The following is a 16,160-nucleotide window of genomic DNA, read 5'->3' as shown; positions in this document are numbered from 1 at the left end:
GACACTGACGATGCTAAATTGCAAACAGATTTTTGATATATTGAACGATATTGCCATGGCGACGCGATAAATTGGGAAAAAGGAAGTGTCTCATATCTTCTGCGTGCATCGTGTGATTTACATCAGAATTGAGCCAAATGTTTGGCCTTGTGGGCTGATCACATTGATGTTGTGATATTGTGGGTCACAGTCGTAGCACCACCAACTGGCGGAAGGAAGTGTGGTACATTTAACAGACAACACATTTATCCCTCTTATGTTTACCTGAATTGCTTCAATTTTTTTTAGAATAATGTCAAGACAGTGCAGATTTAAAATTCTGAAGGGATTCATGATATCTTACACCATGTTGCCATGGCAATGCATTAAATGTTATTATTCCTTTTTATGTATATTCACATGTTTATGTGGTACTTGGCATGCTTGAATTTTCATGATATTTTGCACATACATCAGAGTTGTCGGCCATTAGGCCTGGGCAAAATTTAATACATTGGCGCGGCTGGGGAGCTCTGTAGCACCACCTTTTTACAAAAGTGGTGGGGTCAGTTTCTTCTACGGTCACCAAACTTGCTACATATATTGTTCTCATCAAGCCTGACAACTTTCAAAATTACAGTCATTAGCTCCACCCAACAGGAAGTCGGCTATTTTGGATTGAATGTGCATTTCTTTTGAAAATTGCAGGCCCTGAGCTTTTGAATACTCCTCCTAGGGGATTCATGTGACTGGCACCACGGCGAACGGATTTTTTATATTTTGAACAGTGTTGCCATGTTGAGGCATTAATTTAAGGGCAAAAATGTGAAACAGGAAGATCCTTATAACTTCTGTGTGCATTGTATGATTCTGATGAAAATTCAGCTGTATGTTTTTTTAATGGGGGCTGATCACATTTATGCAGCTATTATGGATCACGTTCATAGTGCCACCGACTGGCAGCAGGAAGTTTATTGTAATGAAAATGTACTGCACAAACGTTTTTTATTTTTTATATAAATAAAATATAATAAATATATAAAATGAAATGTAAAAATACTAGAAAATCAAAGTCAGTTCTGTTCCAAATTTAGATTGAGTGGCAAAGTGCTCAGGCGCAGTACCAGAAATGTCCAGTAGAGGTCAGCCAAGCTCCATTGGTCAGAGGACAGCCAAGCTCCAAGAGGTCCTCACGGCAGCCTGTAGCGCAATGACGTACTGGATAAGATCCAATATGAACTGGAAGTTGTAACATGGGCCAGAGTGGATTTTGGTGACATCATGATTATTTGAACATGCATGCGCAAACTCAATGGCACCGATGAACTCTTATTGTATGTGTTTTTAGCGCTCATGTTGTCTTTGTTTGGTAAAATTGTCATTGTTTATGTCTGGATTAATGGAAAATATATTAGGGCTGCACAATTAATCGTATTTTAATCGCGATCACGATTTCTGCCTCTCATGGTAAATTAAGCATAATCATCTGTGATATTAGTGAGCTAGCAAACAGAAATTATCAGCCCGCTAAAGTTGCAAATTATTGCTCATTTTTATAATAGGCTGTGTCTAAAAATGATAGGTCAAATCTCAAGCGCTTTTGAGTCTATTTTCACCTCACCGGACCAATCGAGCTCTCTTCAGAATTTCGCCATTGACCAATCGCTTTACAGTTTCGAGCACGTGCTGACATATGGAGCCACAGATATTTACAAGTATGTTTAATAAATCGCTTTGATTGATACAAGGCTCTTATCAGAAAGCTGGAACATGCTGCCTTAGGATACTATGTGGAGGTAGGATGAAAATCTGGTGCCTTTCAAACTATTCTGAGACCAGTCATTCAACAACTGTCTATTCAGTCATTAACTTATTACACAGCAAGTCCGCTGAATAAAGTTTGGTTGCAGCGTGGTGTTAAAGTGGTTTTAGAGCGGTTCTGTGCTCAATAGCCTTGAATTCCATATTGTGCTCTCATTATACACTGGCAGCTGTGCTCGGAGTTTGGTTCCGTTCGTGCGTGTCGTTAACATGTGTTGAACACACTGAAAAGGGCTCCAGAGTTACCTCATTGTACATTTGCGTAATTTCGGGTATGTTTGGCCATTACAAGTAGGGTTGCCACCCGTCCCGTAAAATGCGGGATCCTCCCGTATTTAAAGATAAAATGATGCGTCACGGTGAAATCGTTCCAGATCGCCAATTTAACATTGATATAAGTTGGAAAATTTGCCTACGGTGGGTAAGGGGCCGTCTGAAATGTCCACACATTGTGCTAAAACATGCTAATACTGTGGAGGGTGTGGTAAGGGACCGTCTGAAAAGTTCACAAAGGGTGGTAAAACTGTGGAGTTTTTTCTATGTAAATGTTCAATAAGATCAAACAATGTATGAATACAATCATAAAAACAAGTACAGGTGAAGTAAAAAATAAAATAAAAATAATAATATATATATATATATATATATATATATATATATATATATATATATATATATATATATATAAAAAAAATATATATATATATATATATATATATATATATATATATATATATATATATAAAAATTCTCATTTTAGCATATAAGAAAGGATATACAATTTTTATTGTATTATTTTAATTTAAGTGTCCCTTATTTTAAAACTTCAAAAGTGGCAACCCTAATTACAAGTGTCTACAAAATCTAAAGTAAACCCATGGCACCAGGGTTTTGTGGGTCGAGGAGGAGATAAGAGCATTTCACCATGTTTGGATGGAGCACCAGAGCCTGCCAAAACTGCACACACTTCAAGTTTTTATTTTATTTATTTTTTTACTTCAAAGTAAAGGCTTGAGACTGTTTAGCATTGCCACCTGCTAAATTATTACAGAAATATATTACTACTGTTTACTGCAATAATAATAATAAAAGTAAATCATTTTTTAAAAAGCACTTAAGTGTGAAAACCCTGAAATTGGAAGTAAAGCATGGGCACAACATGACTTAATTTTGGTCAAAAAGAATCATTTACTTGTTTGTAGTTTTAACACCTTGTTCACCTGTTTAATGTAATTGTATTTTTATTTAAGAAAAAAATATCAAAGCTGTGGCAATTGTTTTTTGTTGTTGTTTTTTTTTTCAAATCGTGCAGCCCTGCAATAAAAATAAATAAATAAATAAAACTTCAAAGGGCAGGCTAATCATGCTTAATAATCGTGATTAATATGTTAATCAAAATAATCATGATTATCATTTTAACCATTATCGTGCAGCCCAAAAATATATATATTTGTTATGGATGTTAGAATACTCGTGCAAAATAGATCGTTAATATTTCATGAGATATGCATGCTCAATGTTTGTGTTTGTTGCAGATTCAGTTATTTTTTTTGTCACGTGATTTTAGGTTTAAAATCTAAATTTATTTTGTGATAAGTATAAATTCATAAGCAAAATGAAGTAGATTTAATGTTTGTAAAATGCTTTGTCATTTTTTATGTGCTAGTGGTTTATAAATAGCCAGTATGAAACAAACCACCTCCATGAAGTTTGCACCCCATATAATAAAATCAAATCTGTACCATTCGTTTGTGCTGATTTGTGCCACAGAAATGAAGGTTTGTTCTAGTTCGGTGTTTGAGATATTTAGACATTATTTTTTTGGCTGTGTGACGTCACTTTCCACCCCATGTTTTCCAAATCGCACCAAATCAGTGTCGTTCGTTTGTGATGGATTTTTGCTGATTGTGCCATTAAAAGAATCACTGTATATATTTCCCTGAATTCCTTAGAAATAAGAATTTGAATTCGGTAGCAGTGACGTCACTCTGCGCCCCATGTCATCCATATCGCTCCAAACTGGTGTTGTTCGTTTGTGCTTGATTTGTGCCGTTAAAATTAATCTTGGATCTATTTCCCTTCGTTAGAAATAACATGAAACTTTTCGGGAGCAGTGACGCCACTCTCCACACCATGTGGTCCAAATCGCTCCAAACCGGTGTTTTGGATTACAAGCCATTCACCGCATCTCTGAGTGATAAAACTAATGGTTGCCGTCTCTCCCACGATCGGTAAACCGGCTTTGGCTGTTCTCTTTCTCTCGTACTAACCACACACACACACGACCCCTCACAAACATACCCGCATACACATTTGTCGGACAGATAACTTGGTGATAGAGCCCAGCTTTGTCCCTAAGTTATCATATAAGTGGAGAAACATGTTAAATGGGCAGACATCATTAACCAGTCTCTCTGCCCACATTCATGGCCAAATTCTCTGGCCGGAAATCTCGCGTGACATATACTCTCCACGAGAGCCACGCCCGCCATTTTGTAGAGATGCACGATACCACTTTTTCTTTTCCGATATCAGAAATCTCAGTATCGGCCGATACCAATCCGATACCAGTGTTGTTTTTTTGCATAATCAGTTTAGAATATCTTTACATTATTGTGTGGAACTAATTGGGTGTGCTCTTTAATATGTAAAGAAACACAAACCTCTGACTACATATTATTTCAATATAAATGTATAGCTTATTAAGAAAAACTTTATTGTTAACTAGTATACTGGATAATGTAGCAGCAAAATGAACAGTAATTCCAGTATAAGTCATCAGTAGAAAAGAAGCCTTTTTTTTTTTTTTTTTTTTTTGGCAAAAAAATTTCAACTTGTATCTGGACTTTAAAGGATTCATATGTCTTTTTCGTTCACTTTAGTTGTAAGATATAAGCTCACTTTTCATTCACACAGTTATTTTTTGGAACCCATTCAACTTAAATATTATTATAATTTGTAAATAAATTATAATAATAATAATATATTATAATAGTAATATATAGTAATATAGCTCAATCGTGCACCTTTAACTTTTAAACCCTCATGCTTTTATTTTGACATTCTGAACTGTCCAGGAAGTCCTGTATTTGTCTGTTTGTAGGTAAGTTCACAGTAGTTTAATTCGCTTCTTATTCAAATTCTGGTAAAAAAAAAAAAAAAAAAAAGCACCTCTAGTGCCATTCTAAATGCATTTTATAAGTGAACCAAACTATTGAGCATCTACATCTGAGATGTTGTTTGTGAGTAGTGCTCAAATATTGCGCAACCCGTGAAGGCTAAAAATAGGCGCGTGTCAACAGAGCAGCGCCATTCACTGACACGCTGGCCCTGCGCATACTGTATATTTACTGATTAAACACAGCCTTTTGTAATTCACAGAGCTATTGCACGTCTTCAAGTGGCTTTGAATAAAATGCACAAGTCATATGAACTGCTTTAATGGTGTTTTTATGGTTTATGTCATTTTGTGAGCTTGACAGTAGGGCTGCCCCCGACCAAAGATGTTCCTAGTCGACTAGTAGGTGTTAATTTAAGCCATTAGTCGACTAGTCGCATGTTTATGATATTAATTTAATTACTAAAATATATATTTTGGGGGGCATCAGAAAATGTTCCAGGGCTGAGAAAGAATGTTATAAGTAACATTGCTAACACTGTTCTACATTACTAAACCGTAATAATAAGTCTTTAAAATATACATTTTACAAGCGTACGCACGAAGCTAGCCGCAGTGATACCGGCAAAAGCAGTAATGATTCTGAATGTGTCAGAAAAACCAGCAAGGAGACTGTCTGAACATTTTGTTCATTTATAGAGGAGAAATGCACATTAGGGTTGTGCCATGTGAGTGATCGCCAATAGCTGATGCCTTTGACAATATCAGGATGATATTTGGCTTGTTTTCCCATGTATTAAATGATTATTATTATTATTATTAGGCTATTATTATTATTATCAAATTAATATTACAAATAATTTGCCCATAGACACACAGACACGCGCTTGAAGAAACACACTTTATTATATTATTAAGAACAGATGACAGAAAAGCCGTCTATGCGCATGCAGTTGCAATCAAAATTATTCAACCCTCCTGACCAGCAATATTCTGGTGATGTGAATTAAAACACATCAACTAAAACCTCAGTAAACAGTCAAAGTAAGTTTTTAATACACATTTGAGTGATTTTGAGAACAAAGGGTTCAGTTTACCCAAATTTTAAAATAAAAAAATAACTAATTCTCTCCACAAATGTCATGTCAAAAATATTCAACCCCCAAAGTCAATCATTTGTGGAGCATCCTTTATCCTTAATAACAGCAAATAATTGTTTCAGGTAAGTGTTCTCGGGCTTCGGACACCTCTCTATTCGAATTTGTACACATTTCTCATGAGCAAAAGCTTCCAGCTCAATGACATTCTTTGGTTTCTGTGCTGCCACTGCTTCCTTGAAATCCCAACAAAGGTTTGCAATGGGATTTTAATGATGGACTGAAAGGGCCATTTAAGGACATTCCACGACCTATCCCTGAACCAGATTTTGGACAACTTGGATGTATCCTTGGTGTTATTGTCTTTCTGGAAAGTCCAGTGATCACGAGCTTCAATTTACACACTGAAGGCATCACATTTTTCATGCCAAAATGGCCTGATACCTGAAAGAATCCATGGTGTCAGTCACATAGTCAGGATAGCCGTTTCCTACAGCCATAAAACACCCCCATAACAGGACTGACCCACCTCCATGCTTGACTGTGGGGATGGTGTCGTTCTTGTCATCACCTTGTCATCTTACTCCAGACGTACTGCTGACCCATGGGTCTAAAACTCATTTTCAGTTTAGTGTCATACATCTATAAAACCTTCTTCCAGGACTCCACAGGTCTTTCCTAATTACTTCTTGAATATTCAAGTCAACATTTCCCTTGGTGAAGTTTTGCTTTCTTCCACACCCCAAGAAGGTGACAACACACATTTTAATTGCACATTTTTTTTTTTCCAGTTTCATTTGAATTTTTAGTTAAAATAAATTAAAAAAAAGTTCAACGTTTGAAATCAAGGTGTCTTGTTTATTTGTGTAGGCTTAACCCTAACCCTGCTTAACGAAAATTATCCCATAGTACCACCTAGCGTCCAGCCAGCGGTGCTCATCAGTTTCCTGTGGAGTTTATTCTGCGACCAACCGACCAATCAAAACTTGGTCGACCAAGACATTTCTCATCGACTAACGTTTGGTCGGCTATCAGGGGGCAGCCGTACTTGACAGTAACGAACATGACTAACGCACAGTATCGGATTTGGATCAGGCTCGTTGGACCGATACCCTGTCATTTTGTGCACTCCTTCTCTCCTTAAACACACACACATACACCCATTCAAACACACACACACCTCTCATGTATTATAGGCTTATCTGTTACCATATCTAATTATGTTACTGTTTAGTTTGTAGTTGGAAGTCAGAAGTTTATCGACTGCATTGTTTTGATTATTAATTGAGATTAATGCATCAATAAACTTTGTTATACTTTAAAGAGAAGTGTTTTGGTATTGTTCTGCATGCACCTGTGCCAAGGGCTGGCAGGGGATGTCATTCAAGCCTTTATTGTTTTCCTTTTGAATGTTGATGTTCTCCAGACGTCGACTTTCCTAAGAGAACAATCCTATATTGAGACTGCTATACTGTCTGGTTATGGAGTCACGTGATGTCATGCGAGGAGCGGACGTGTAAACGGTGATGAGATGGATCGATTATCTGGAGTCGTTGGAGAGGGAATTAACTGCTAATCCGCTAGCGAACAAGATAGACTTAGAATGTGTTTTGGAAAAATTGGAGGATTTGGAAAATCGTAGCCGGCGAAACAACGTCCAAATTGTTGGAATTCCTGAGCATGAAGAAGGTCGAGATATGGTGAAATTCCTAGACGAGCTCTTCCCGAGTCTGCTCGACATAAAAAGGCCACAAGCTGGAAATCGAGCGAGCTCACAGAGTCCCAGCTCGCAGATCGGCTGAGGGAGACAGGCCCCGATCAATTCTGGGCAAATTTCTGAGATCATCCGATAAAGATCTCGTGTTGCACGAGGCGAGGAGCAAAGGAAAGCTTTCATGGACGAATCACAGCATTTTCTTGTTCCCAGACTTTGCGAATTCGACAAGAGAGAAGCGTGATCAATTCAAGGAATGCAAGAAACTCCCACGAAAGCATTGTCTTTTATAGAGACAATGGGGTGAGGAAGCCATTTGGTGATTTTCATGTGGCCCCCGAGAGAGTTGACTCATTGAGCATACACTCGACTGTCTGAGGAGGCTGGGTGCCTGTTATGTTTCTTTTTGTGTTGGTTCTGCCTAGCGGCTGGAGTTTGTTTTGTGTAGTAACACTCCTTCAACAATCTCTTGCATCGACGGAGGATCGCTTTTGCAGTGATGTTTCAGGCCAAATTGAGAATAGATACTAAGTATGGCCGCAAAATATTTACATGCCTACAACAAGCAATGTTTTTCATAAAATCGATGGACTGAGGAAGTCATAGTGTGGTTTTCACATTGCCTCCAAGTGAGCTTGTCTCGCTGAACATACACTTGACCATCCGAGCAAACTGGGTGCCTGTTATGTTTCTTTTTGTGCTGGTTTTGTTACGGAAAGTGGAGTTTTGGCTATTCAGGGCATGAGTCGGGGGACAAAGCAGGGAAGCTTTTGGCTAGATATATAAATCAGAGAGAGTCTTTTTCTACCATTCTCTCAGTGAAATCTGCTGGTGATGAATCATTTACCACAGCCATTGATATTAATAATGCTTTTAAAGAATTATATCTTGATCTTTATAGTTCCACATCTTGAAGTGTGAGGCAGACATATGGATTGGCAGCAGTGATTTAGAATCTGTAAGGTCTACTAATTTTTTTTTAAAGTAGTTCCTTATTCAGTGTCACTGTTTCCAACATATTAACTACCAGCATCTTTTAATGTCTAAATTTTGTTACAGGTCCCTGGAGATCCTATTGAGTATACTGATATGGAAGTGCCATCCATGTCTACAGAAGTGGATAATGTTAATGGCAGGGTAAGTACTTAAATGTCATTTAATTTCCTGTACATTATAATCGATTAAATGATCAATTCAGAATAGTAAATTGTGACTGGTCTAAGATGACTTATTAAATATGTGTAACGCATCAGACACAAGTCAGAATCAGAATTGCACTTCGTGAGTTCAGCGCATTTATTTACAGAAGACAATTATTTTGGGCCACCCTTTGTAATATGACCACAATCAACATGTACAAAATCTCTAATTTATATATCAGGACCCTGGAGAAGTGTCTAATGAAAACAAAGTGCCATCCATTTCCAAAAATGGAAAAATTTCTCTCACATTGAGGCATGTCTTCAACATTTGTTTTACATGAACAGTTAGGGGATGAGCTGGAGCCATTGACTTCAACAATAATGTTCGATGTCAAGGTAAGACCATTGCAGGGCTATTATGCTCATTGTTTATAGAAAGGAAATGTTGTAGAGTATACATAAAATATTGAAAAAATGGACTCAGAGTAAATTCTTATGCCAGGTTAATTGGTGATTAATGGTAATGGACGGAAAGTGATTTCTAAAAGTTTTCAGCATATCTAACAGCCCTCTACAACATTGCGAGCATGTCAACCAAATTTGACACTATGCGACTAAAAATGTCCGTTATTAGCCACTGGATAGTAAATATTAAGATTTCACTCGCCCATGACTGAGTTGTGCAGTAGTGAAGAACTTTAGCACAGAGATCTTTTTATTAAATAAGAAGCTGCTGCATAAGAAGCTGGATTCAGCCTCATCTTTCACTGCATGTTTTGTTTTGTGAACACGCAGTTTGAAGGAAATTTGTATATATATAGTTCTTATGATAAAGTAGCACTTTGATGTTAAATATGCAATTCTGTTTTCATTTTTAGTTCCAACCTGTTAATATTTTGTGTTAAAAGTGTGTAGAACATTTGAAACGGTGACATGTTGTATGATTATATTTAAATGCAATTTAATTAAGTCATACAAATTGATAGAACATGATATTTGTACTTTTTTAAAGCATTAAAATGTGTTTAAAGAATATTAGATTTTTTTTTTTTTTTTTTTTTTAAGGTTACACACTAGTAATTATGAGGTTATTAGCCTATAAAGGTGGTTTATGAGGACACCCCTAGTATCACCATAATTCAAACAGCTTTAAAAACATACTAAACAATGTTTTTGTTAAAATGCCAAAACTTTTCTGTGAGTGGTAGGTTTAGGGGTAACAGTTGGCTTAGGGGATAGAATGATTTATTCTGTCTATGGAGAGTCCTTGTAATGATAGTAGTACCAATGTGTATGTGTGTGGGGATTATTTCTACAACATATCTGTAGAGGATTGTCTAAAAATATTTCTATACATTTTGTTGTAGATATCTTGTCCTGTGTGTTCTGTTATGTATCCAGAAGACTACATTGAAATACATGCAAGCACCTGTGGAGAAAGGTTAATATTTTTGTATTTTGTGTATTTACTGAACTTGTGCATATATGTAATACATTTACACATCAAATTTTATCCTCCAGTCATTATTTTGTGTTTTTGTGGTAGTACTTGTATTTAGCTGAAGTGAATTATTTTTTTCAGATTTGAAGATGAACCAATCATTGATTCTCACATCAACAGGGAATGTCAGGGAAAGCAAAGGCAGGACCCAAAAGCAGTTAAAAAGTGGATTTATTTATAAAAACAACAACAACAAAAAAACAACAACATAAAGCTCCCACAAGGGGGAAAACAATCATAAACAACTCCATAGAGGAAAACGAACAATCCAGGGCTAGGGCAGAGGGAAACGGGGAACCAGGACCAACCGGGCAGGGATGGGATGAAGAACAAACAAAATCAACTGACTGGATCACACTAGACACACAAGACCGACTGGGAAACAAGAACGATTAACAAGACCAATGAACAGGACGACTGGACAGCAAACACGAGGAGACTAAAATAGGGAGAGAAATCAACAGGTTAACAAGACGGCAGGTGTGACTAATAAACTAATGGGCAAACAAGGAGGCAGGTTATGACATTAGACAGAGAGACATGCAACGATACAGAAACAAAACAAAGTCACGTTTTGTTGCTCTCACAAGACAACAAAACACCGAATGGCATGAGCGCACATCGCCAAGACAAAAAAGGCAAGGAGGAGGAGGAGGCCTCAAGGCAGAGGTAGGATCTTGAGGACTGGGAGGCGGTCTCAGGGCAGAGGGGACAGAGTACTGGCGGCGGCCGCTGGACAGTGGTCAGAGGACTGGGCAATGGCCGCTGGACAGGATTCACGGGGGAACAGCTCAGGGAGCGGAGCCGTGGAAGGTTCGGGTACTGGCCGCGGCAGGGAAATGGCCTCCGTGGCCGTGAATTCTGGCAAAGACTGGGGAACAGTCTCCTTGGTCATGAGCACTGGCAGGGACAGGGGAACAGTCTCAGTGGCTGTGAGCACAGGCAGTGAAAGGGGAACGACCTCCATGGTCGTGGGCACTGGCAGTGACGGGGGAACGGCGTCCGTGGCCGGGAGCGCTGGTAGCGGCTGGGGAACGGCCTCCGTGGCCGGGATTACTGGTAGCAACTGGTGAACAGAAGCCCTTCTCCTCCTCTTTCGGGTGGCTGGTAGCATTGTTGTGGGCGCAGCTGTCATGACTGAGGACACTGGCACAGGGATGGCCGAGGCTTCAGGCGCTGGCTCTGGGATGGACGAGGCTTCAGGAACTGGCTCGTTGAGTCTGGCAGGTGTGGATGCTGGTTTGTTGACCGTGGCAGGCGTGGGAGTTAGCAGCAGGGGAGCAGACTCTGTGGCCATAGGCATTGACAGCGGCAGGGGAATTCTAAAAGATCTCTAAATGATCTATATGTCTGTCTGTCTAACTAACTAACAAATAAATGAACTAACTAGCGATTTAACTAAGTAACGAACCAACTGACTAACTAGCTTTTAAAGCCAGGCTTTGTCAAGCCAAACTCAAAAGTTTGTCTGAAAACTTTATTTGTCTAGTTTTAGTATTTGTTGTTGTTACTTATGCTTCTTTAAAAAGATGGCTGTACATGACCTTATGTTTTGATGTTTTGTATCATAATGTTGTATAATTTGACAATAGTCAAGCCATATTCATACACATCACTGAAGTACTTTTTCATCACTTTAGATCGAGAAGGAAGACACTACAGCTTTGCTTGACCTTTCTGAAAGAATTGTTGCATGTGGGTACACAGGACCATTAACATGACAGAAGGGAAGTCATTCTAAGGCAGTGTTTCCCAATCTTTTTTCTGCCACGGCACACTTTTTACGACTAAAAAAGTTATATGGCAACCCATTATCCCACATAGGCTAACCATCATCAGTATTTTTCCTTTTCAAGAACTAGTCCATGTTTTCTGTCCGTCTTAGTAGCGTGTTTACTTGTAATGTTTGAAATTCGGCTATGCAAAAAAAAAAAAGAAATAAAAGTCACATAGGTAGGCTACACTGTGTGAGGTCACAGGTGGCAAGAGCACTAAATGGGTAATGATAAAACAACAAATTTGCTTCTTTTCTAATTTGTAGATTTGTTCTTGCAATACCACAACAAATTACAGGGATGCAAACTCATGAGGGACAATCACTGGTCCATGAACATTTTTTCTGGGGATATTGTTTTTTAAAGAATAAGCTGAAAGCACCAATTCCAGCTATTTTAGTGATTCAAGTTTATTCAAGTTTACAATTGTGCAGAATTAGCTACAAAATAGAGTTTTTTTGGTGAGGCTTGCTTCTGTTTCACAAATTTCTTCAATTTTATTAACTGATTAGTTCAGTGACCCCTTCCGGAAATGTCACTAGGTGGCGACAGATGAGCATTTCATGTGCTATGAGTGAGTCAGTGAATCATTTTGAGTCATTCATTACTGAAATCTACCAAGAGACTTTATAGTGTTTAAGCATTAAAAGAACAAAGCAGATCTATAGTCTTCCTTCAGTCTGAGCATTATTTTTCATCCAAAAAGACAACAATAATAGTCTAATAATAGTGAGTTTCAATAATGCCCTTTATTAAAACTTGCATGGCTACAAATCTACTGACTTCAGAATAAGAATTATAAACACAAAGCAGATCTACGGTATCATTTTCCTACAGGAGTCTATTTAAACTGCTGAGCATGGCTTTTATCAGAAAAGACCACAATAATAGACAAATAATAATAATTTTGAGTTTCAGTAATGTTCTTTGTCATTGTAAAGCGCATTTCACATGAGTTGAGTCGAGTTGTCAACGCTCCGTTCAACGCCAGCGTCAAGCGCCGCATTGCCCTCCACATGACAAGAGTTGCAGAAAGCGTCACAGAGGGGCGATTTTACGAGTTTGCCACATAAAAAAGTGGGAGATGAGCATAATTACCATTGAAAACATGTATTTGGAAGAGAGAAAAAAGCTTGCAGTTGCTTTGATAGCAGAAAGTAATAAAAGGACTCGTTTATGTTTAGGTCTAAGCGTTTTCTTGGTGAATTTAAATTAGTTCAATAACTGGGGTCTCTGATATTCGTAAACGATAAGGTAATATTTCATTAAAAGAAATTATGAGACATTCAATGTCTCTTCACAAATTTGGACAGTTTTTATATATTACTTGTTGCTTAGTACTCTCAAAGACATTATTGGTGAAGCAAAAACGTGTGTGAAAAACACTTTGGTGTAAAGTGATGTCACTTCATAGACTTCAATGTATTCTGCAGCGCTGACGCGAGTCATGTGAAAGACCCTTAATGCGTATAAATATCAGTCACTTTTGCACATTAATCATTGCTCTTCACTATCACAAAAGTGACCGATTATGGTTTCAAAACGGCGAAGTTCTCCGAAAGGTGAAGAGTTTGGATCCCTGAAATTATTTTATATATATATATATATATATATATATATATATATATATATATATATATTTATTTCATGCATTTATTTATTTTGTGGAATTTGATAATTTTCCACGGCACACCTGACAATCTTTCACAGTGGTTGGGAAACACTGTTCTTAGGAACTGTACAATACATGTAATTCTGTTTGTTATTTGTCTTTATGTCTACTCCCTACATTCTTTCTTATCTTCCTGTTAATACAACATGTACACCTACTTACACTTCTTTGTACTTAATGTTTTGGACTCATCTTGACTTACATACAAGTTGTTCATTTTTACTCTGGCTTACTGAGGTGCAGTGCTGTCGTCCTACACTCAAATCAAATCCTCCCACTGCTCCAGCAGATGTGCACTGGATTTAAACTATATTGGCTTCATGACAATCATATGTTCCCATAACCTCTGCAGAGAGGGGGAGATTTAAAATCTGTGTAGAATTTGACCACGAATGTCATTTGCATTATGGCCAACATGGTATCTGCTACCCTCTTGTCAATGCATGTTCTTCTTGCATGACTTTTCCCACACAGCACTTAGGGACATATACAGAGTTTCTTTGCAGGGAATTTGGTTGTTTATGAGATGGATTTCTATTATGGTTGTTGTTAGTATCCTGACTGTTACTATAACAACTGTAGTGTTAGTATGTTAAAATCTTGTTACAAGTGAGAATGCACAGACTGTTTCTAAATTCAGTTAAAAAATGAAAAGATTATTTGTAAATATACAGTAAACTTAGTACAAAATAAAGTCATTAAGTGTTTGTGGTGTACGGTGTCCATGCCTGTTAAGGTTTTTTTTTTTTTTTTTTTTGCATTAAGCCATATTTCCCAAAACAAACTCCAGACAGAGCAAATACAGTTTTTTGACAGGTACATTGGGACCAACTGAATCCAACATATGTTTGAGAGCCCCCTATCCCTCAGAACTCCAAAGGGCATTCAAATTCAGGAACAACAACCCCTGAATCTTTACCACTAGCATCATAAGAAGCTGCTATGTCCCAATCAAGATCTGGCTCTTCAATGTCCTAGAAGCGTAGCAGAAGAATCTATTTTGTTTATACATCCATTATCGAAGGCCAAATGATTTTAATGATCTCAGTGTTACGCTTCATAATTGCATTTTTACTAGTAAGAATTTCAATTACAGAGCTCCATTACTGACGTTTTGCAGCATGTTTGAATACTTGTTGGTCACCATAATTCTGACAGCAGTTTATTTGAAATACAAGAAAACTTAACAATTTGGGCATATAGTTGGTAACAAAGAAATTTTAGGAATAGACATTAATGAGGTCACTGTTTGTAATGGAAAATGTATTGGTACTCAATGTGACACTTGCAGTAAAAAAACTTTAATGAAATTACAAAATTCAGTCAGACAATTGTACTGTACCTCTGATTACGGACACTTTTACCAGATATGAAACTTCCCCGGTCAGTGCCTCGTGAGAAAACAGCCTGATCTCACATAAAATTTGGCAAATGTGTGCCAATCTTTCTTTAGCTGAAATCGGTATACGTTTTTTAGTTTTTTCCCCCCAATTTGTAATGCCCAATTCCCAATGCACTCTAAGTCCTTGTGGTAGTATAGTGACTTGCCTCAATCTGGGTGGCAGAGGACAAATCTTAGTTGCCTCCACGTCTGAGACCGTCAATCCACACATCTTATCACGTGGCTTGTTGAGCGCATTACTGCAGAGACATAGCACGTGCGGAGGCTTGACGCTATTCTCCGCCATCCACGCACAACTCACCACGTGCCCCACCGAGAACCACATTATAGCGCCAATTTGGTTGCTTAGGAGACCTGGCTGGAGTCACTCAGTGTGCCCTGGATTCGAACTCACGACTCCAGGGGTGGTAGTCAACGTCTTTACTCGCTGAGCTACCCAGGCCCCCCAAAATCGTTATACGTTAACCGAATTTGAAAACACTGCCTCCAGAGGCTAAAGCGGTAAGTGTTTCAGAGCATATAAACAAGTGTGACATCCATTTATATCCTGGAGAGTTTGCCAGAAGCCAGTTGTAAAAAGAATTGTTTTCAGCAGAACACAGTGTAAAACAGTGAAAAGAAATGTTTATTTAATCTACCCCCAACCAAAACCCAAATGTAACCCTAACCATTAGTAGAGGCAAAATGCAATGTTAGGAATAAAAATGCAACCTCCTTATCACACTCGTGATTGTTTATACAAACTTGATTACTTCCTTGTTTGAATGGGGATTGACTGTGGTCTCCCATGCAACTAATGCAATGCGTAACAGCCGTGCCACGAGGGAAAGTAATTGTTGTTGAGCCATTCCAAATATGTCCGATGGGAGATGGGGCATGTCAGTGAGTTGGTATACTATTGCCGATCCTAGGGTACCGGGACTTTCAGAAACAGCATGC

Source organism: Myxocyprinus asiaticus, chromosome 29, assembly GCF_019703515.2.
Source record: "Myxocyprinus asiaticus isolate MX2 ecotype Aquarium Trade chromosome 29, UBuf_Myxa_2, whole genome shotgun sequence".
Classification (NCBI taxonomy): Eukaryota; Metazoa; Chordata; class Actinopteri; order Cypriniformes; family Catostomidae; genus Myxocyprinus; species Myxocyprinus asiaticus.
The sequence above is the reverse complement of the archived record's forward strand: the minus strand, read 5'-3'. Positions refer to the sequence as shown.